This window comes from Taudactylus pleione, unplaced genomic scaffold (genome assembly GCF_031769625.1).
Source record: "Taudactylus pleione unplaced genomic scaffold, aTauple2 ptg000129l, whole genome shotgun sequence".
Taxonomy (NCBI): Eukaryota; Metazoa; Chordata; class Amphibia; order Anura; family Myobatrachidae; genus Taudactylus; species Taudactylus pleione.
Genome location: NW_028284531.1, coordinates 3,527,979 through 3,552,770, shown reverse-complemented (window position 1 = coordinate 3,552,770; position 24,792 = coordinate 3,527,979). Strand labels below are relative to the sequence as shown.

Here is a 24,792-nt window from a genome sequence, read left to right as displayed (position 1 = left end):
AACTGTCATTTTTCAAACACAGCCTGTGAGATGGCAGTTGGGAGCTGATTGGCTGGCACCTTATCACTTACTTATCACTTTTCACTCTGTCTCATAACACTGCTTAGTAACTAGACCCCTATATACCATACTGTGCTGTGCACCTAAGTCACATATGCCACACTATGCCACCAATTCACAGTATCAAACTTTTGAGAGCGATAAAGTGGAGAAGTTGCCACTTTGAGCCATATTCAATTTGAAGCGAAAAGTCAGTTGCCGGACTTTTCGCCGCCATTGGAGGATTTCAGGTTGAAAACTTTTCGCGCGCATCCCGCGTATCCCTGTATTCACTTCCAAATTGGCGAAAACGGGACCTGGTGAAAACAAAATCGGCAAAAAGTCGATTTTTGGGGAAATCAGCCAGACACCCCCCTAAAGATGCTCTGACATGTGGGTTCACTATGGGTACCCCCGAATAGCCCTGCAAAAGGTATTTGGGGTCTTTAAATGGTGTCAATAGGAGCAATTTAGCGTCTTTGGGAGACTGGTGAAGAATAGCATTTAGCAACTTTTTTTGGCCAAAATAAGTAGTCCCATCAAATTTGGGGTACATGAAAATGGGTGCAAGCGTATTTAAAAATCGCTAAAGTCAGGCACTAAAAAGCGCCAAAAACGCACCTTCAGCAAGCACCTGCAATCAAAAAAACACCTCCCCCATACTTGCAGACCCCCCCAAAGGCTATTTCACTAGTTTTTGAATTTGTACTCCCACTTTGAATTTTTTACCCACATTTTCAAACTGCTATTTTGGCGTGTCCTTTATGTTTTTTTTAAGCATTTTTTGATGCAGTTTGCATCAAGGGGGATGTACAAAGGGTGCAGAGTGGTTTCCGCACCTCTGCACCCTAAAACCGCAATTCTGCACTTTTTTCAGCTGGGTATTCCTAGGCAAAACTTATACGCCTATTACATTGCATTGCGTTTTCGCACCAGCAAAAAGACGCTAAAATTGAATACGGGGATAAGTGAAATCGGCAAAAATGACGTCATCGGCAAAACAGTTTCACCGAGAACGGCTTTTCGCTCCAAATTGAATACGGCCCTTTGTCTGTTAGCTGGGTATACACTATACAATGCTTACAAAAGATTAGATGTTAATTTTCACTTTTTCCTTGACAGGAAACATCTGATATTGTCCATAGACACTATACAATTGTTCCTTCCAATTCTCACTATGGGCGGGATGTATTAACAGTACAAGTGCGGTAAAAATGCAGTTTTAGGGAGTTTTACCGCACTCCCCATATGTACTAAGCTTCCCGGTTGGTAACACCACCTGAGGGTGGCGTTACCCAATAGAAGCCTATGGGCTTTTTTTTGGGAAGCTTCACCTTGGGAGGGATCCCAATTACCCCCCCCATCATCCCCCCCGTGTCCTGCTGCCTTCAGCGCATGCGCAGAAGGACCCCAGAGGGACTTATGGGTGTTAAACACGGAAGTCCATCTGTCCGGAGTCTTTACAAAGGACAGTTCTTATTGGGAGAGCTGTCCTTTGCAATATTCTTGGTATATACCGCGGTAATGAACTGCGGTATGTACCCAAAGACAGGGGAGGTGTGCTGCATAGTGGAAGAAGCAGTGAAACCCCCCAAAACATAGTCAGACCATATACAATGTAATGCTGGACATACACTATCAGATAAAATGTCTGTCAGAGTCACAGACATTTTATGTGACAGCCTGAAACCAGCAGATATCATGGCTGTACACTGTGAGACCACCTGATATCTTTGCTCCTCTCCTGGGGAGGAAATATTTCCCCGTTCACTTTCTTAGTCTACTGGCTGCCCCAGACATGGACAGTGACCTGTTTATTCTACCTGCCACCTGCCTCGATCACTTACTTGTCCCTGGATGAAGTCTCAGCCCTTGCCTGATATAGCTGAAATTAAAACTTCAGCACACCAGTATGTGTCCTGCCAGTCTGTGTCCTATTTGGTATGCCCGGGAGACAGGGACCTGCATGGTTTCAGAGATGTTAAGTCCAAACTGCCTGGTGAATACCTGACCCTCATTAGACTCTGCGCCCTTTGGCTGTATTCTATTTTACCCACCTAGCTCTTCTTTATACAGTCATCACAAATGTCCTCTTTCTCCACTTACTTATCAGGTGACCCTAGACCAACATTGCTGTGTGATGGTATCATGAAGCCCACTAAAATACTTTGCATCCTGGCCTATTTGCAATATGTAGCACTTATTCTCATATATCAAATTCCTAATTTCCTATACTGTAGATTGTAAGCTTACGAGCAGGGCCCTCTTACCTGGAATATGCAGGTGTTATATAAATAACAGTTCATTCCTAAATAAATAACTAAATAAATAAATAAATTGCAGTCATCCGAACTGGTTGCACCAGTAGCTCATCATATCCCAATATTTGTCTATAAATACAACACACATGGGACAGCCACTCTTAAACCAGATTGGGGACATATGATAATATGGTGATACATGATAATGTGTTCTCACAAAAACAAAAACACACATACTGTACACACCCACATAAGAAGATCAGATATCAAAACATCAAAATTAATATGTACATTGATTCCTAATAGAACCATATATATATTTTTTAGGGGCCCATTTCTATTAATATGATAACTGTGGAAAAGTCTGGAACCAAGAAAGCCCAGTTTGACTGACCCCTGTGTAAAAACAAAAAAATCATCGCTGTATTAGACTGAAGTGATTGTACTAATGTTAGCCAGTCTATACAAAACACTTTGGGCGGGATGCATCAAGCATCTCATTTTGGATGCAATGCATCCCGCCATTCATCGCATGCATACCGACGTTTAGTAACGTTATATGCATGATGATTTTAGCAAAGGACAGCTCTCCCAATGGGCGGGATGCAGTAAACGAAAAATGTGGTAAAATCCCCATTTACCGCATTTTCGGTATGCATCAATCACCTGGCCGCCGGGCTCCGATGCGGAGGGTAACGCCAGCTTTTGCTGGCGTTACCCTCTTGAAGCCTATGGGCTTCTACCACATTGCGCTGCTCTGAGGGATCTGATCGGGTCCCTCCCAGCATGGCCAGCGGCCGCCGCGTCACTCTGCGCATGCGCAGATGAACTCCCGGTCATAAACACGGAAGTCCACAGTGCAGCAGAGATCGCAAAGGACAACTCTTATCGGAAGAGCTGTCCTGTGCTGTGCTGTACTGATCGCATATGTTAGTGCATATGCGATCAGTACAAATTCGATGCCCGGCGGTAAGGGTTACTGCATCCCGCTAAATAAGAGAATTAGAGCTATCCTTTGCGGTGTGGGGACTATTGGGTTTATGACCCAGGAGTCCCTCTGCGCATGCGCTGCTGTTGGCAAGCGCATACGTGAGCCATGGGGGACCCTGGGAGGGATCCTATTTTGGGGAAGTTTCCCAATAAGAAGCCCATAGGCTTCTTTTAGGCAACGCCATCTATATAGGTGACGTTGCCTATCGAGTCCAAGCTCCAGAAAGCTTTGCTTTTCGGAGCCTGGTGCATACAGAAATGCGGTCAAACCACCGAAAATTGCATTTTCGGAGATTGGACCGCATGTCTATCATTGATGCATCTCATTCTTTAAGAGTTAAAGAAAGCTTAGCTTACAGTACATTCAAAATCCATGTAACTTTTCAGAATTTATCTTATTAAACAAACCATTGGAAAGTGTGACTAATGTAACATTTAAACACATCTAAAGAGACAATGGGAGCTATTGCAATTACATTTTTTATTACTATAAAAGCTTTTCTTATCACACAAGTAAATGAAGAAAATATGGAATGAAAGATATAGGTTTCTGCGGGCAGGTCACATCCTGAGAAATTACGTCCTAATTAGACTATGCAAATCACTTTGCGCGATTTGTGTTCTATGAATAAAGTACCCTGGATATTACCTTGTTATAGAGCACTTTTCATTTTGCATTTTACAATCTTATCTCGTCTGCATGTGACTACAGTCATAAATTAGGATTACGTGTTCAGTCATAATTGCCTTTTCTACAACCACCATTCGTGCTACTTCTGTTTGTTACAGAAGAAACAAATATAGACTTTTTCTTCTCTAAATATGGAACTTTATATGTACTTCAATCAATTTGCTGGAAAACAAATAAGAGGCATTACTATAATTAACGTTATTTAAATATCACCACCATATTAAGGGGTACATATACTAAGAGATGATAACCCCTTTTCTTGTCAGTTTCTCCAAAAAACAGGTTATTGGCACTTCTTCAAAATGTCCTAAAATGCAGACTATAGAGAAATCAGATATTTTTAGAGTGGCACCTTTGAGATCAGCGCTTACGAAGTCTAGTGTGGAGTATCACATACAGTAGCACCATCCTCAGATGTGTTCACTTCCAGGCCCATTCCTGGCACCCGTCGTCTTCACACATGCACCTTGAGGCCATTATGAGATTTTGCGGTTATGTGAGATCTCGCACATGTGCATTAGAGGCTGCACAGGAGGAATGACACAGCGCTTTAGCAGTAGGATGAAGTACTACAGCACTTGCTGTGATTGCTATAGGCTGGAGTTTTCTCTATCTCACTCCGGCAGTCAAGATGTTAATACATCTCAGCATTGTTGCTTCTGGCCTCGCCTCGGTAAACAGTGAAGCAGGAGGACCCCCCCTAAGTGCCTTATAGAGATCATTCCCTGCTCCATTACAGTTTACAGTCTAAACTTTCTTCAATTTAAATACACACACAGACAATCACACTAGGGTCCATTTTTGTCAGCAGCCATTTAGCCTCCAAGCATGTTTTCGGACAGTGGGCTAAACTCCACACTTGGACTCTACCTGCAATTGAATCATTGGTCTGCTGCTGTGAGGCAGCAATGCTAACTACTGAACAAACGTACAGCGCTAGTGATTTGATGATATTTTAATAAGAAATGACTATGCGGGTGCAATACACAATACAGAGATATTTTACTAAAATTCAACTAGATTATATTGTTTACCCACAGTACTGTATATGCAAAATATATATGCTATATCTACAGTACTCACCCAAAGTATATGTAATATATATGTGCTATAACTACAGTACTCACCCACAGTATATATAATATATATGTGCTATACTGTAGCTACAGTACTCTCCCACAGTATATGTAATATATATGTGCTATATCTATAGTACTCACCCACAGTATATGCAATATATATGTGTTATACTGTAGCTACAGTACTCACCCACAGTATATGTAATAATGTAATATATATGTGCTATATCTACAGTACTCACCCACAGTATATGCAATATGTATGTGCTATAGCTACTCACTAAAAGTAGAGTATGTGCAAATGCAATATATATATATATATATATATATATATATATATATATATGCTATATCTACAGTACTCACCCACAGTATATGTAATATATATGTGCTATAACTACAAAACTCACCCACAGTATATGAAATATATATGTGCTATACTGTAGCTACAGTACTCTCCCACAGTATATGTAATATATATGTGCTATATCTACAGTACTCACCCACAGTATATGCAATATATATGTGCTGTACTGTAGCTACAGTACTCACCCACAGTATATGTAATATATATGTGCTATAGCTACTCACTAAAAGTAGAGTATGTGCAAATACAATATATATATATATATATATATATATATATATGTGCTATATCTACAGTACTCACCCAAAGTATATGCAATATATATGCTATATTTACTGTACTCACCCAAAATACAGTATGTGCAATATAAATATGCTATTACTACAGTACTAACCCAAAGTAAAGTATATGCATTATATACAGTACTCATCCAAAGACACGACTTATTCAAGTTATGTTTTTCAGTAACATCGTTTGGATGTGAAAGCTGAACAGTGAGGAAGCAAGATAGAAAGATTATTGACACATTTGAATTATGGTGCTGGAGACGAATATTACGTATATCATGTATTGCATTATGTGTGGCTTGCATTGGGGATTGTGAATGCTTCACCTTTACCTGTACTCCCATGTTTTCGGATCTCCAGATCTAGTACTCCTTATAGATGTAAGGTTCAACATTCATCTACCACATGCCAGATACCTGTCTTTGGTCCACACCCCAATCTGTAGTATTCTGATCAGGTTGTGTCACACAAGAGTAATATTGATGTGGGGGGTTTGTCTTGCATAATATAAGGAAATTGTATGAAAAATAGGAAAACAATGGCACTGTGCTTTCACAGCTTATCTGGAATGAAGTTCTATATGTTTGCAGAAAATAGATACATTTGTATAATGTTTTTCTTTGATACATCCATCTGTTAGTATTTATAGTACATTAACTAGATACAAAGGGAAAATAGGATCAGAGAGTATTTAGCCTACTATTTCAATGCAACTTTTCACACAGTGTATGGTCTAAGTCACTTTTACACCTTTGTTACCAGGTGAGTCATCCTTGTCTCCCCATGTGGCCCTTTAAAAGTAAATGTTAATAATGGAAGTTGATAGAGGATAGAATTCTTTATAACAAAAAAGAAAGCCTTGTGAGAAACATTTCCCACCTCACACTGTTCTTTTTATGTTGCTCTGTCACACTGTTGCATGCTTCGGTGCCCCTGTGATATGACTTTATACACAATAAACTTCACAAAGTACAGAACTGTAAAGCAAAGTGCGCTTCTACTCAAACAGAACATGTTTTACTTGCCCTCACACTGGACATTACCACAGTGAGAAGCCAATGCGGGCTGATACACCGAATAGTTTCCATAGAAATAGAAAAAAAATAAAAAATTACACAAAGACCTGTGTTCATTTTAAATCGAGTGTGAAATGTTTAAATTGTTAGGCTATGACAATGTTTAGCCGTTTGTTAAATCTACAAAGTCAAATGTGAGAGGTGTTTCTAAAGAAGAAGAAATAATCAGCAATGAAAGACTTTCATAGGTTTGTACTAACCGTCTATACATTTCTTGTGTGAATTGGCACTAGTCGGAAATGCAGTTGTAAAATGACAGGGTGTGTAGTCACTGTAGAACCTCATTAAATACGTATTGTAGTCTACATTTGGCCCAAGCATCCAAACATCTGACATGACTGACTGCAAAGCTACCAAATTAGCATCAGAACCATGGGCAAAGTTTGGTTTGGAGGCGGTTTTGCTATCCGCAGAATATTTACTAATGCCAAAACCACTGCTAAACTGCTGTCAAAGCACACTTTAGAACAAAATAGAACAGAATTGAATACCAAAGCACCATCGATATTTTAGAACATAGAAAGAATAGAATAGAATAGAATATTATAGAAACCCCTGATTTATCAAGCTGGGGTTTTCCAAATCACCATAAAACTGGCAGCAAACCCGCCGAAAAAAATCACTATCCTCAGACAGGCATGTTTGCTGAAACAGCAGGTAATTAATTGATTTTAATAGGCAATTTTGACAGGAATATCATCCAATTGGACTATAGAAGATTATGATGTCTCTCACTAGACATGACTGGACTTTAACAAATATACAAAAACAAATAAAAATATAAAACAAATTCAGACCAAGAAACAAACCAACTTATATTAAAAAAAATCACCACGATTAGCAATCACTTTATTTCTTTCTCCTTATACTTTCCTACAACTTTCTCCTTCTCCATTTACACTCCTCACAGACTCACAAAGTAAAAGTAGCCGGCTGTCTGTTGTTTTATGATGTCAGGTGAATACTGTTTCTGCAAAAGCAAAATTAAATGAATATGAATAGAATAGCGTCTAATCCACTGTGGTCTGTTTCTATGTTAAAAATAGTTTGTTGCTTTCGATAACAAATAGAGTAACACAAATGAATGACTATCAATAGAATAGCTTCTATTTCACAGTGTTCTGTTTCTATGACGTCAGGTGAATGTTCTTTCTATAACAGCACTATTAAATTGATAAGAATAGAATAGATTCTAATCTGCAGTATTTTCAATAGAAGTCACAGTGAAATAGAACAGAAACCACTTCCAAATAGAACTCGCCATGGCTGGTTGTCGTTTAGAAACCGTCTGGGATTGATGGGGGATTCAGTTTAGACATCAAAACCGACCTTTAGTAAATGCTGTCAATTAGAAATAGAAGCCGCCGTCAATTGACAGCGGTCTCTGGCGGTTTCTGTATGACACCAAAACCGCCGCTTATTAAATGTAGCCGATAGTGTGTATGGCCTTCATTAGGCGGCAGTACCACTTCCTCAGACTTTTTTAACTGACCTAAGCATAGAACTGGATATAAAGAAAGCAAATTGGGATCCCATCTTTATATTGCTGTATGCATGCAAATAATAACATCTTATAGCATCTTTAACTAGCGAATGAAAAGCCCAAACCCTATCTCTGACTGCAGAGCTGTAAGTCACATATCAGAAAGCAAGATGTCATTTTATTCTAGTCAAGTGTATGGGAACATGTGACTATGGAGTACCAAGGGCTCTACTATTAATAAGTGGGTCAGTGGGTGCTGTAACTCATTAACCCAAAGCTCTGAATTTCTCCCTATTGTGTATTGAGAGGCCCATTTTGTTTTACAAATCTCAAGAGCTACTGTAACAAATGGAATATTTAGCTGGAAAGCAAGTGATCTATAATTATACACAGTTATTATGGGACTTCTAATTGCTCTCATTCTAGAACTATTAGCGCTCATATCTGAAAACCATCTACCATTACCTAATTTAATTAAAATGATATACTCTGATACCATTGCGTTAGAGAGGGAGGGAGGGAGTACGATATAAGTGCTCTTCAAAAGCATTACAGCGTTTTATGATTTCCACACAAGCTGCTACTTCCCTCATGACTCTTTCCCCCCTCTTTAATGTCAAGAGCTTGGTTTTATCAAGCTATATTATCATTTCTCAGTAATGTATATTATGAGACTGTCTCAACATGCATGGCATTATGATAAATGCAATGTGCCTGTTATTGGTAATATGTTACTGCAACTGCATTCTGGCTCCAAAGCCATTGTTCCAGGGGTTCTGCTTGTAATTGAATTTATTTGGCAGTAATGAAGTAATAAAGGGGATATGTACTTGAAAGCTTTAATGTAACATGTGTTTCAAACTGTGGAATATCACTCTAAGCCTTTGGATATTTCAAGAGTTCTTCAATGTTCCGATTTATTTGATTTCCCTGCTATTTATATTTACTGGCAGTTGTAAAACTGTAGAAAAGTTAAATTTGCTTACGCTTCGAAAGATTGATTCCTTCCCCAAGCCATAAAAATGTTGTTTGGAGCTATGGAATGACACAGGCAATGTAAGATTCAGCACATTTTTAGGAACACAATGGAAACATTAAAAACCAACATTGAGACATGCTACCCGAGAGCATAAATAATATAAATGGAACCAGTATATAGAATGGAAACAAAAAAACTGAAAATGCTCTGTAATTATTTCTATAACATATTTGTTAGGGACTGAGTGACTGCTGGCTTCCATGGCCTATATAGTCTGTGCTGATAGCGTTAAAGAATGCTTGAAACAAAACTTTATATTGTTGCAGGTTTTTTTGTCTCTTCAACATAGTTTAAACCATATAAAAAATAAATAATAAAGATTGTGTGCAGCTTTACAATAAATATCACTGTTTATATTTACTGTATTGCAATATGTAATTCTGCATATATATGCTGCTTACTGATGTATCCACATACATCTTACTTCCTTGCGCAATAAACAGCACTGTGGCGTGACTCGGTAGCGCTGAGCGTTTTTACATGCGGCATTTTACCTTCAAATGCATGTTGGCATAGTAATGTGAATAGGGTGCACAAGCAGTTACTGCTGATTAAAATGATATGTGGCATGCCTATATTCTGTGTGCAACTGCTGGTGTATCTGCATGTACAGCATCTCAGCCGGTGCTCACACGTTATGTTTAATGCGACTTGTAGCGCGCAGAGGTAAGATGTATGTGAACACATCTGTATACTGCAAATGACTTTATCTTTCATATGGAAACTAACGATAGAGTTATTGTTGGCAATTTCTCCTACACATACAACCAAAAATAATTATCTCATTGCTCCGCAGGGAAATAAATTGGAGTGTACTGATCTATCCCCAATCTCCCCAGACGGTGCTTGTTCTCGGATCCCCGCTCCTTCCTATGGGAAGTAGTTCCGGGGATGCAAAGAGGGATCCAAGCGGATTCCTCCGCCGCCACCTCACTACCTCCCCGGCGGCTTTGCGCATGCATGACCTGAGGTCACGCAAGCGTAACCGGGACGACGGGGAGCAGGTAAGTAATGCAGCTACTTCTGTAGCTGTGATACTAACCATGGGGACAACTGCTTTTCGGTTGCAGCTGTCCCCTCGCCAGAGCAATGATGAATTGCTCTGGTGTTACGTTTACCGTCGGCTGCGAATTGAAAACGTAAGTATCCCTCGCAGCGAGTTCAATACTTCATCATTGGAGGCTTGGAGGCCATATGGCCTCCAATGATGAATAGGCCCCTGTATTTGTTACATCTTCATAGAGTGTCCTATATTTTAATATTTTGACAATGTATTAGAGTTTGCGTTTTGGTGTCTCCATTTACAATAGCCAAAGGTTTTAGCAGATCCCACTAATCAGCTGGTAAAGCATTCTGGGACTTGTAGTTTCACAACAGCTGGAGAGCCACAGGTTGGCCAGGCCTGAATTGGAACATGCGGTAATGCAAGTGATAATAGTCAAAGAGGAGGATAATGCAACCTTTGACTCTCCAAATGTAGTTTAGTACCATTCAGCATGTTTTGCCATGCAACATAATAAATGTTGCTGACTTGCTGTACCCCCTTCTGAAGTCATCACATCGGTCAGTTCTCATAGCTGCCACAATTATTCATTAGCTTCTAAGTGTTGGGTCTTTGTTGCCATTTATTGCTAAATTACACACTGTCTACTTCAGCTATGTTACTATGTCATTTTTGTCATTTTGATTGCCTTGGCAAGATAGTGCTGAGTTCTTAAATAAATTCAGCATTGACCTTCCAAAGTCCCAGTAACCTACTTCCATCTGTTCCATAGACAAGATGGGTCAAATATAATTATGAACAAAGGGCAAGAGTTATTAAGATGTAAAATAGCTTTTTAGGACTTCAATAGAAAAGTCAGTTTAACAGGTTTTCTTTTAAAAAACATGATGTTAGTCCCTTATATTGGCTCTTCCAAGGGACAGTATGTACAAGACTGTTTCAATATTTGCTTTACAGCTCTCTTACATACAGAATTTTATAATCAATGTGGAGGGAGAAGGTTTTGAAGCCATCACAACCAACAACACAGAATGCTAAGATGAAGAAAAGAATGGGATTTCAGGGCTGAATTTGTTTCAAATACTTATTTTATTCTTGCCATTAATTTTTTTAACTAAAACAAAATCATTAAAAGAAACCCCAAGAAAATACCACAGGAGCATAGGTTCCGATTGATCAAAATGCAGCTATTGCTGCAATTTAGCAAGAATCATATATAACATATTGGCACAAGATGTAAGAATAAAGAGATTTGGCCTTTCAGGTCTACTAATGTAGGATTTTTTTTTTAAAAAAAAGAAAAAAATATTTTTCAAAGTAGAATATTTAAACTAATTGACTATTGAAAAAATGTTTAAAATAATAAAGCATTTTTTCATTAATTTTGTATTGTTATATAAAGGAACAAGTGAAACAAAGGGGGGAACAGGGATGCCCTCTCCAACAAAAAAGTCCTTAATTTCTTCAGTTCAAGAAGATGTGAAAGCTGTTCATTCTGATCCAACATGCACTTACTGTATGCCTATGTTAATGCATGGCTGATCCAACCAAAGCTGGAATACTGGCGGGGCAACAGGAGCGGTCTCCCCGGGGTCCCCACACATAGAGGGCCCCACACACTGTCCCCACGATTACTTACTGGACTCCGAGACCAAAGTATAGCATTTCGCTCTCTCCACTCTGGTTCTCTCCAGCTGCTCTGTTACAGCGGCTGTGATGGATCTTCACTACAGTACAGTCTCAAAGGTGTTCATGACATCATCTAGACTGACACTGTAGCTTCAAACCAGCAGAGCAGGAACCAGACGGCCCAAGCTCCATTTTACTCTACTCCTGGGCCCGTCACTCATCTTCAGCGTGGGTGTTACTGGAAATTGAGTTGATAAATATATATATATATATATATAAATATAAATATATACAGTGTATATATTTATTATATATAAGATTACAGCTTTTTGGCCCCCTTTACTCTCTCTCTCATTACATATTTACGTGATAAACTGACAGAGGTAGTAAAAGGGGACATGAACCTGTAATATAATACATATATATTGTGGTAAAATTAAGCTAGGTGGTGTTGATAATCCACCAAATCTGTGCTGTGATAGTGGGATTCACCCAAATACGTTTAAAAGTGGATGTGACCAGGTGGGGCTGTGTCGGCCAAGATGGGCCAGGAGGCAAGTGGGCCACAAGGGCAGTGGTCCATACCTGCTAATGATAGTTAGGGCTGAAGAAGTGATGCAGTACCTTGAATGGGGGCTACAGTAGGTTGTTTTTAATTTTCTGTTGCTGTATCCTGACAATTTTAAAACATTTTGTTTGTTTTAACTCGGACAAGCTGTATGGTGACCCTTATTTGAGCTGACCACTCTACTGAGAAAAATACCCTAGAGAATGTCATTACCCAATATATAATCAAAGGATTTTTTGGAAGGCAGCTACATTATTACTGTAACCTCAATTTAGGGTTAATCCAGCAAACAGGTGATATGACTATATGAACTGTGTTAAGAATTGAAATATAAGTATTATTATATAACTATTATCTCTGTTTAATGATTAATATAAATATAATTGTACCACAAATATGTAATAATATGTGTAATACATAATTGGTGGTGTGGGACAGAATCATCCAGAAGGTTCTGGATGCCTAAAACCAGTTAGAGCTAGTTCTGTTCACTGTGCCCACTAACACTGAGGAGAAGTGACAGTTGGAGAGAGGGGTCAGTTAGAGCTGAGCTGACCTGAGGTGACGACTGAAAGAGGCGGGAGCCTGAGTCAGGTACCTGATGTAGAGAGACGGAGCCCGTGCTCTCTAAAGTGGATAGCAGATGAGGAGAAGTGATGAGTGGCAGCCATTGAGTAGGGGGATCAGAGCAGATTTCTGCCCCTTTAAGCAGAGAGAGAGCTTACCTAATGTCTGAGGGGAGCAGTCAGAGCTGTCAGTAACCACTGGTGGTGACTGGAAAACATCGGGAGAGGTCTGTAATCTCTCCACAGTGACAGCCCTATATTCTCTTCTTACTATACCCACTAACTTATACACGGAAAAGATCCTCTAACATATCATGCTATGGGCATTATTGTGAAGGCAGAAACGTCCCCTGCAGCCCACCTCAGTGATTAGTGAAATAATACTGCAGCATCTGTGTATATCTAATACTAGACTGCTTACTACTATTATATCAGGGGCTCTGTGACAGAATGCAACCACACAACCAGGAAGTCAGTCAACTTCAGCCAGAGCCTGGACAGGTTTAAGTCTTCTATAACCTCATTGAGGCATTCACTAAGTACAACAGCCTAAGAAACAGCCTGTGACCTTACATTATGTGACTGAGTTCACCTGCTTCACTCAGGATATATACAGACAATATTCACATAACATATAATTGTATATACCCCTCAAAACTACAGCTGCAGCTTAACTTTGTGTATCACATCACCTATATCTAGGTTGTAATACTATTCAGTGGAGGATATCCCCATGTGCAATCATCACCTGCAGGAAGATAACAAAACTATTATTTCATCCAGCCTTGATAAACCCATATATATATGCATATATATATATATATATATATATATATATATATATATACATCAACTTTCTTCACACAGTGATTGTTATGCTAACCAACTTCTCAGTATGGAACATGTAATTTTAAAGTAAAGGAGGATCAATAAGTTCTGATAGCCATTTATTTAAGGGTCAATACTTTAGCTGCCATATATTATCTCTTTCTGGTCCTTAGTTTGAAGAAGCAAAGCAATGGTAAGGATTGACCATTATTTATTTTAAAGAACAATATAGTTATTTATATGTATTTACTAATATTGTGGTAACACTAAGTGTATTATAAAAGGTAAACCAATAGGTATGGAAACTATTAGAGTGGAAACTAAGCTGTGAGTGGGTAATGTGTATCTAACCCAAGATTTTATATACAGTTTTATATATGTATATACAGTATATACATTTAAGTTAGTGAAGGAAACATATAACTAAAGATTATAGAATAGGAGTCCTCACCCATATTAAAGTATGTAGTAGGAGTGTTATTTCCTTAATCCATTTGTAAGTGTAGATATGTGCTTGTGGTTTAATGTTACATTGTGTAACTAATGTGACCATCATTTTTGTGTGATTTATGCATTATATAAAAAAGCATAGCAGATGCACAGATAGTCTGAATACCCTAATTTAATAGTAAAGTAGGGTTACATTTGGAGGTGCACTGCTGAGATCGAGAAATATACTCAGTCTGTTACCAGCAGGTAATAGCGCCCATTATTACAGTAAAGTTTGTGGATCCAGACTCTGCACAACCTATAATACTTCCACTATCAAGGGAAAGAAGCAAAAGAATAAGGAAGAGGTTGGCTTTAATGCCCTTGCTATAGCAGTTGGGGGAGCAGGAGCCCAGAAGGAAAAACAAGGGAGCAAGATAAGACTAAAGGGCAAAGAAGTGAGATTAAAACCAAACAGAATGATAATGAGGATAGTGTTGGTGAAAAATGTATTAAATCCCTGACCCCTGGTATCACATTACACAACAAGACAGCTCTCGATCAGGCCGAAAAGATATCAAGGGAAGTAGAGGCTGTAGTAGCAACAGTCAAAAGAAATGAATAAGATAGTAGCAATAAACAAATTCAGCAAGAAAAAGGGAGTATAAGAAAAGGTAAACCAGTGGAGGCCAACATAGATCCAAGTATATTAAAGCTAGAAAAGTTGATGGGACAGATAAGCTGAGGATTCTAACAAACATGTAAAATTAGTCTTGGCTCTTCCAGAAGATAAACAGAAGGACTTGGTTTCCTGCTTCCTACCTCCTTTGAGGAAGCAATAAAAGCAGATATTACGATTGATGTACGGACTCCAAAAGAAGTGCTCAAACACATAGCAATGGAACGACACAAACATATTATTCAGCTGTTGGAGGCCTTAGATGAACTGAGATGGAAGCTTAAAGAAGAACAGATGTTCAACATACAAATTGACGAAAGAAACCATGAGCTTGAGATTGAACTTCTCCAGTGTCAAAAAGAAATGGAAACCAAGACACAAGATATAAAGCAAAATAGGGTAGAGCAGGAGCAGCAACATTTACTAAGGTCCTGGCAGCAGAAAGACAGGGTTTGTTTTCTGGAATCCAAAGTAACCGAGCTGTCCGAACTCTTAAGAGTAGGCGACAAAACTAGAAAGGAGAATCAGATTAACTTGAAAGAGATGAAAGAAAGACTGACACAACTAGAATTTTAAAATGAAACATTGAAGGTTGCCACCTCCATAAATCCTCCTCTTTCTACCCATATCAGTAGGCCTTCTATGGAAAAAGATATTGCAGAACACAGTTTACATACTGTAACTGTGGTTGCTACCCTGCCAAGACAATCCACTTTGATAAAAGTTGACAGGGAGAAGACACAGTATGTTCCCTCTAAAATAGCAGGGACAGTCATTTGGTTCCATGTAAAGAAAGATTATGGCTTCATTAAAAGGCATGACACTGGAAGCGATGTATTTGTCCATTGGACAGCCATAAAAAAGAATAACCCCCTGAAGCTTTTGTATATTGTTGGAGATGGAGAAAGAGTAGAATTTGAAGTAGTAGAAGGAGTAAAGGGTGTAAATGCAGTAAACGTTACTGGCCCTGGTGGAGTACCTGTAAGAGGAAGCCGATTTGCTCCTCATCGACAACTGTATTGTACATGTTGCTATCAGAGGAATAGAGGTGATGTTGGGGGAGGAGAGCTATATGCCGAACCATTGAATGAAAGAGATAATGCAGATGAAAAATCAAATTCTCAGAGAACCACTCAGAATACACGACATGATCAATCATTCTACCAACATAGTTCTAAATGGAGCGACAGACAAACCAAACCACCTAGTCAACAAATTGCAAATTTGAAATCATCAAAGGGCTCACTAGAAGAGGAACATTATCCAAATAATTATAAAAGTGAATTACATCCTAAATATGCATTAACACAGCATCTCCAAGCACCATCCATGGTCAAGGTGTAGAGAAACAGCAAAGTAAAACAGTAGAGACAAAAGGAGATTCTAAAGTAAAAGAAGAAAAGAACACCACCAAGGAAAAGCAAGAAGGCTCTGTAACCCGAATTGGGCCCTAGTTGGCCAACTGTCCAAATGATTGAGTTGAATTGGCTTGCTAGTAGTTTTGAATGAGCAGTGAGAGGAAATATGAAGTAAGAAATTTGATAACGTTCAAATAATGTGTTAATGGTTTCAGTGTATTTGGTGATCAGGCTACTTGATAAATCATCGCTACGCAAGATCACCAGGGGGAGAATGTAACCTCTATTTAGGGTTAATCCAGCAAACAGGTGATATGACTATATGAACTGTGTTAAGAATTGAAATATAAGTATTATTATATAACTATTATCTCTGTTTAATGGTTAATATAAATATAATTGTACCACAAATATGTAATAATATGTGTAATACATAATTGGTGGTGTGGGACAATCATCCAGAATGTTCTGGATGCCTAAAACCAGTTAGAGCTAGTTCTGTTCACTGTGCACACTGACACTGAGAAGAAGTGACAGTTGGAGAGAGGGGTCAGTTAGAGCAGAGCTGACCTGAAGTGACGACTGAAAGAGGCGGGAGCCTGAGTCAGGTACCTGATGTAGAGAGACGGAGCCCATGCTCTCTAAAGTGGATAGCAGATGAGGAGAAGTGATGAGTGGCAGCCATTGAGTAGGGGGATCAGAGCAGATTTCTTCCCCTTTAAGCAGAGAGAGAGCTTACCTAAGGTCTGAGGGGAGCAGTCAGAGCTGTCAGTAACCGCTGGTGCTTACTGGAATACGTCGGGAGAGGTCTGTAATCTCTCCACATTGACAGCCCTATATTCTCTTCTTACTATACCCACTAACTTATAAACAGAAAAGATCCTGGAGGATCAATAAGTTCTGATAGCCATTTATTTAAGGGTTAATACTTTAGCTACCATATATTATCTCTTTCTGGTCCTTAGTTTGAAGAAGCAAAGCAATGGTAAGGATTGACCATTATTTATTTTAAAGAACAATATAGTTATTTATATGTATTTACTAATATTGTGGTAACACTAAGTGTATTATAAAAAGTAAACCAATAGGTACGGAAACTATTAGAGTGGAAACTAAGCTGTGAGTGGGTACTGTGTTTCTAACCCAAGAGTTTATATACAGTTATATATATATATATATATATATATATATACATACATATATATATACAGTATATACATTTAAGTTAGTGAAGGAAGCATATAACTAAAGATTATAGAATAGGAGTCCTCACCCATATTAAAGTATGTAGTAAGAGTGTTATTTCTTTAATCCATTTGTAAGTGTAGATATGTGCTTGTCGTTTAATGTTACATTGTGTAACTAATGTGACCATCATTTTTGTGTGATTTATGCATTATATTATTGTGCATCCTCAGTATAACCCTCTTTCATAAGATCTGCGTCCTGAAACGTTGCAGCCTAATAAAGTCTGTATTTGTGTCAGATATACGTCATCAGTAATTTGTCTATGACCAGGTTTGGTAAAAGGGGATGACCTTTCTCAAACACTCTCTCCAACAGATAGGGGTTCTCCCAAGCCAGTCCCTGGTAGCTAGCGATCGTATGTACAAGGCTTGGGTGGAGGCATTATAGAATTAGCCTAAAAGCATAGCAGACACACAGATAGTCTGAATACCCTAATTTAATAGTAAAGTAGGGTTACATTACCATTCATTTTGATAACATTGTCACGCAGTGGATGTTACATCACACTGTGTAAATCCATGGGGATGTCTGTTACTCACACCCTCATCTGATAATAAAGTATAAACTCCTCAATACAATATAAAATATATGAAAGAGACTCTTATAGTGGAATTCCTGCACACAAGAATTTTTAATCACAATTTCTATCTTTATTCACACTTCTTAGTATTATTTTGCAGTCATTTTAATTAACAGTATTTTAATATATGTAATAAAAGTTAGATTTCATTAATTTCTCTCTGTGCACCACAGTATACAAATTCTTGTCTTTGAATTTTTTTTTTGCTCACTGAGAAGCTCCATGAATGCTCTGGGGAAAAATAGGAATTTTAATGCTCCAGCATCACTCTTAGGGCCGGATTCAATTAGAGGCGAAAAGCCGCGATCGGTGATAAGCGCGATGTTTTCGCCTCATTTGCCTGCTTTTCACCTACTTACACAATGTGCGCTCCAGCTTTTACACTGTTCAATTGTAAAACAGGCGAAAATGCATATGTGCGAATGCAGCGAATAGCGACACCAGCGAAAAATACAGGTTCTTTTGGGGAAATCAGTCTGTACCCCTTAAAAAGCCTAACTGACCTGAGGAATCAATATAGAAGTGTATTAATAGCCCTAATAAAAGTATTTGGCTTTTTAAATTGAGTCAAAGGGCTGTTATTTGCATATTTGCTAAAGTGTGGAAAAATGATAGAAAGCATTTTTTTTTTAAATTAATTGCGATAGTTAATTTGGGGGTACATTAAAATGGGTCCTAGCATATACATGCGTCTCTAAATTGTATTAGAAAAATCGTTTAAAAATACACCAGCTGCAGCCACCTGCAACCCTAAAAACACCTGACCCATCCATACAGCAACCCAAAATACCCGACCCAATACTTAAATCCCATTTTCAAAAATTTTTACATTTTCACCCAAAAAAATTACATGCCTTTTTTAGGGGGTATTAAGATTTTTTTTTCTTTATTAGTCAGGGGGTGTCCAAAGGGTTCTGAACCAAGTCTTTAAATTTTACTCAAAAATAGGGATTTTGCACATCTTTTCTCCTGCCTTTGGGTGGAGAAACTTTTTCGCTCTGTCTTTGTCTATGGAGTTTTCGCAAATGCGAAAACGTCCTGGAATTGAATAGGGCGATACTTTGGAAAGTGGCGAAAACATCGCATCGGCGAAAGTTTTTTGCTGATCGCGGCTTTTCACCTCTAATTGAATACGGGCCTTAGAGCCGTATTCAATTAGAAGCCAAAAGCCGAGATCCGTGGAAAAGTATCACTTTTCGCGTGGTGGAAACTTATCTCCGTATTCAATTCCAGCTGCTTTTCGTGTACGTGGAAAGTCAATGCAATGTAATAGGTGAAAAAGATTCGCCTCTGAATAGCAGGAGAAAAGAAGTGCACATTTTTTATTTTGGGGTGCAAAGGTGGGGAAATCACTCAGAACCCTTGGGACAGCCCCCAAAGGATAACTGTGTCAAAAAATTCCGGGAAAAAAGTTAAAAACGCCCCAAAAATGTACTTTAATTTTGAGGGTGAAAAAGTAAAAAGTCGGGGGACAAGCATAAAAACTAGCGAAATAAACTTTTTGGGGGTCTTCAAGGATGGGTCAGGTTATTTTTTGATTGCAGGTGCTTGCAACAGGTGTGTTTTTTACGATTTTTTTAACTTCACTTTAGAAACTTATTTTCACCCAAAAATACTGCACAATGCCATTCTTCACCACTTGTGCAAAGACACTAATAAGAAGCTACTGAAACAACTTAAGTACCCCAATAGCTTTATTAGGGATATTCGGGTACATCTACAGTGATCCCCAATTTAAGTGCATCTTTTTGGGGGGTTTACGCTCATTTCTGACAGCACTTTTCGCCTTTTCCAACTTCGCGGCTTGCTGTTTTCACGTGGTTTGGAATTTAATAGGGTGAATAGCGGGGGTGCGCACGCTACGTTTCCTGCATTCAAAACACGTGATGTAGGTGGAAAGTCAATCAGACGAAACTTTATCGTGAATACCAAACTAATTCAAGCAGCTTCGCATCCGCCATAAAGTCTCACCTGCCCGACTTTCCGCTTACATCGCGTGTTTTGGACGAATGTAGGCGGAGAGTCGGGCAGGCGAAACTTTATCGCGAACCGCAAACTAATTGAATACCACCCTAAGGGCGGTATTCAATTAGTTTTGCATCCGTGATAAAGTTTCACCTGCCCAACTTTCTGCCTACATCACGTGTTTTGGACGCAGAATCTTATCGTGCACGCCCCTGCTATTCGCCCTATTCAATTCCAAACCACGCGAAAACGGCAAGCTGCAAAGTCGGAACAGGCGGAAAGTGCTGTCAAAAATAGGTAAATCATTGTGAACCCCTCAAAAAGATGCACTAACATTGGGGATCAACTTCAGAGTGACTTGATAAAAAAATATATTTATAGAGGAAATTCTGCATGAAACAGCAGAACTAAGTGAAGTTTTGGAGAAAGAACTTTATCATGTATGTGTTGTGATTGAGGAAAAGCAAGAAGACAATATGAGCCTTGAGTGTCTATCAAGTGTGCAGAAACAGTTGCACAATCTCCAGTTGGAAATGAGAGCAAGAGAACAAGAACTTGAGTGTAAAATAAAAGTTTGGAAATTTAATATAGCTGAACAAATGTAGGACTTTTTAAACTTGAAACTATGTACAGCAATCATCTGCAGACTCAAAACTGGTTGGAAAGTGCAATGGAAAAAATGAGCCAGCTTGAAGAACAGCTTTCTGCAGCTGAGGAAAAGTGACATTAGGAAGTGGGAAAATCAGAAAAAGAAAAGAAGTTGAGCTACACTATTTGATTTTGGCCATGTTGATATGATTGGTCCATTTACTATTAGTGAGTCAAAGCTGAAAAACTCCTCCAACGAACATTACAGAAATTGAAATGCCTTGCAGTGACCTTCAGCTCCCCATTATTTTTAAAGATGTGCAGTTCTCCCAGAGGGTTAGAGTTTCTGATGATAAAGCTCTACCTAAGGTTGGTGATATGGAGTTGACAAATACAAATAATGATCTTCTGTCCCATGAGGCAAAGCTACAAGACATACAAACATTTCTATGGCTTCCCAGGATAAGACTCTAAGAGGGGAATCCAATATGAAACATAAACTTCGCTGTCGAAGTTTACGTTTCATATCGGAGCTTTTACCTGGGATAAAGTATCGGGCGCGCGCCCGCTTATCCCCGTATTCAATATGAAACTAACGAAAACGGGAGCCTGTGAAGTGGTATTTGCGTAAAGTTACGAAATTTTCCTTAAAAAATTGGTAGGACCCACCTAAAGTTGTAAAAAAATGGGGGATCACTACGGGTACCCCCGTTTTAGCCTGTAAATGAAAGTCAGGGATTTAAATAGCCGCAGCAGGTGTTTTTTTCCCGACATTGAAGAAGTGATGCAGAAGAGCACTTAGGTTGTTTTTTTCGTTTTTTTAAGTGGGCCCATCAAATTTGGGGTACATGAAAATTGGTACTAGCATATTTTTATGTCCCTAAAGTAAGTTTTTAAAAATTCTGCAACTATGCACCTGCCGCTAATAGCCTGTTCTAGAATACACCTGCCGCATACTTGCAGAATAGCCCTGAACCTATTTCCCTATTTTTAAACACTTTTTTCCCATTTTTTTTTTTTCACCCCAATTTTTAAATACATTTTTTGGGGTGTCCCTATTTTTTTTTTTTTGACACAGTTATTTTTAAAATGTCATTCCCAGGGGTGCAGGCTATTTTTTTTAAGCCTGCACCCCTAAACCCCAATTCTGCACTTTTTTTCGCCACCTATTCAGTGGTAAAAAGTTATCCCCGTTTTTTTTCAAAGACTTTTCGAACCTGCGAAAAGTCTTTGAAATTGAATACAGTGTAAAACTAAAACCTGCGATAATGACGTCATAGGTGCGATATTAATGCAAAAACTGAGTTTTAGCACATATATTGAATTCCCCTATAAGTCTGACATGTGACCAAAATTATATGAATATGACCAGTTCAGACACGTTTGCAGTTTAAAGCAAACTCTTGCAGGAACTTTTTATTAAGCGTGAAGAGTTGCAGAGAGTTATAGGACTCTATTTATTAACATTATTTTTACTAAAATAAAGTAAAAAAGGGTGTTTTCACACCCTTTTCACATTATTTTAGTATCACCTATATTTACAATTGGAGTAGAATTTGTAAAATTCTTCTCCAAGCCCTAATTATCACATATTTTTAGTAAACAGGTCACATTTCCCATAATTGTAATGGGAAATGTGATCTGGCCAAAGTTACTAAAAATAAAATGTGAAAAAATACCGGGGGAAGCCCTTTGATACTAATGAGACCTGGAGGTGGCGTTATTCAGGGTCTCCCCCGGTTACCGGACTCCTGCTCTGCTCTAACAGACAGAGCAGAGCCGGGAGCTGACCCCAGTGATCAGCTATGTGGTCTAAACAAACCAGAGCACCGATGACCTGACCAGAGATAAGTAGAAGTAAGGTGGGGTCGAGGTGGGGAGGCAGGGGGGGGGGGTGTAGTGGCGGCTGGTTGGCGCATGCGCGGCAGCTTGTCACTATATTTTTTCTAAAAAATACAGTGATAAGGCTGCAGAGAGGATTCGCAGGGACAGAGCTTTATCGCATGCTCTGTCCCTGCAAGGGACTTTTAATAAATCCCTGTGATATTGCCTGAATTTGCAATGCAAATTCTGTCGGTAATATCACACTACAACCGCATTTTAAAAGTGGATTGTAGTAAATAGAGCCCTTAGAGAGTTGTGCTTTTGTACCTGAGCCAGTGACTTTATACAACTAAGTCGGAACTTGTAATACAGCTCAGTTAGTTTGTGAGAAGATGGAAGGTAGTAAATAAGTACTGTTTGAATACCATGAGAGCTGGTCCAACAAGTCAATGCAGCAGAGAAAAGCCAGCAGTTGTGAGTAATTTGGATGTTGCAGAAGAACGCAAGGTTGAGGATGTTACTTTAACTATGGCCACAGAGGAACGAACAGGTTTCTTTAAAAGTAAATGACCAACTTTCAGAAAGTTACTTTGAATTCTCAATGCCTAAAAAATCATTTACCACCCAGCCTCTCAATAATATATGAGGGAGAAGCGGTATCAGCGCACATAACGTGCGTTGACACCACTTCGGCGGTTCGCACATTGTACATTGTATCAGCTAAAGAGATAGATGATGTATTGATTCAAGAAATTGAAAATTGGTTAGAAACTCATCATGTAAAATCCATTCAATGCTTTTTGCAGTTTACTAATTATTACAAGTGCATTATGAAAGGCTTCTCCAAAATTGTTCAACCACTGACTGCTTTAACCCAAAAGGGCATCACCTTCCTTTGGTCTGACGGAGTGAGTGAGGTCTTTAGCCAACTTAACAAAGCTTTTCAGTCTGCTTCTGTTCTGAACCATCTGGATCCACAATATCCTTGTACTTTAGAAGTAGATGCCTCTGAAACAGCAATCGGGTCACTACTGTAACAGCGTAAGAGCCCAAAATTTGACAACAGAATTTTTTTCTTGCTTTGTTTCAAATCATGCATTTGGCACCCTCCCCCAAAAATCCTGCATTTGCCCCTGCTTACAGCCTTAAACAGTGGTTTGAAATGCCAAAACATTTGCAGATCCTGTTGAAAAGCCATTGTTAATGCCACTTAATTTAATCATGTCCTGTTTTAATTATTTTTATTAAAGGCTGTTTAACTGTTACTGTATGCAGTTTGGCAGCCAGCTAGGTCAGACCTCAATGCCACAATAATTGCCACAAATATAGTGACGGCACCAGCTTCAGCACAGCTCGCATTGGTGACTTGTGAAATTCATCACCAGGTAACTGAGCTCAGTGACACAGCTGGTGCTGGTGCTACAGTTGGGTCATGTGATGGGGATGGGCCCTAAATTGTAAGCTCCTACGAGCAGGATCCTCCTCAACACTGTATCACAGCCTTCTTCTCTAGCACTTCTATGACAGCCTTCACCTTCAGAGCTGTACTGTGTATGGAGAATTGTGTTGCTAATTGTTACTTGTGTTCTGTTTATAATTTGGTTACTGTATTGTAATTTAATGTTCTGTGTACCCTTTACTGTATGTACGGCGCTGCAGAACACTTGTGGTGCCCTATAAATAAAATATAATACTAATAATAATAATAATAATAATAATAATAATAATAATGGGGAGTTTCTCATACCATGGTTTTCCTCCTGACTTCCAGCATCTTGTCACCGGTTTGTAATCTTGGCAGAAAGCAAAGCTCTACCACGCAGTTGTACTAGACCAAATTATATGACATTATATGACACAGGCAGGGCGGGAGCCTCTCCTAAAGCTCAGTACACACCTATACAATCATCGGGCCTTTTTTTAGATTTCAACTCATTCTTTCAATGGGATGTAGTGAGGAATCCTGGTGCTGTATACCCGACATGGGACTAGAGATAGGCGTCAAAATCCTGATGCCTATCATTAGCTCCACGCCGAAATCCAGATGCCAGGTATTCCGAATGAAGGTAAGCCGGGTGTCTTAGGTTCTAGCCGAGTGCGGGGGAGGGGTGAGGGTTAGGTTTAGGAACCCCTGTGGGGATTTAGGATTAGGCACCCCCCCAGGAGGGTTAGGGTTAGGCTAGGGAAAGGGGGGGTTAGGGTTAGGCACTCCCCC

The 24,792-nt window shown here is 39.1% G+C and overlaps 1 pseudogene; it reads left to right on the top strand.

The window, feature by feature from the left end:
• Positions 1–10,355: 10,355 nt before the first annotated feature.
• On the top strand, positions 10,356–20,770 carry LOC148523587 (uncharacterized; annotated as a pseudogene).
• The last annotated feature ends 4,022 nt before the right edge of the window (positions 20,771–24,792 follow it).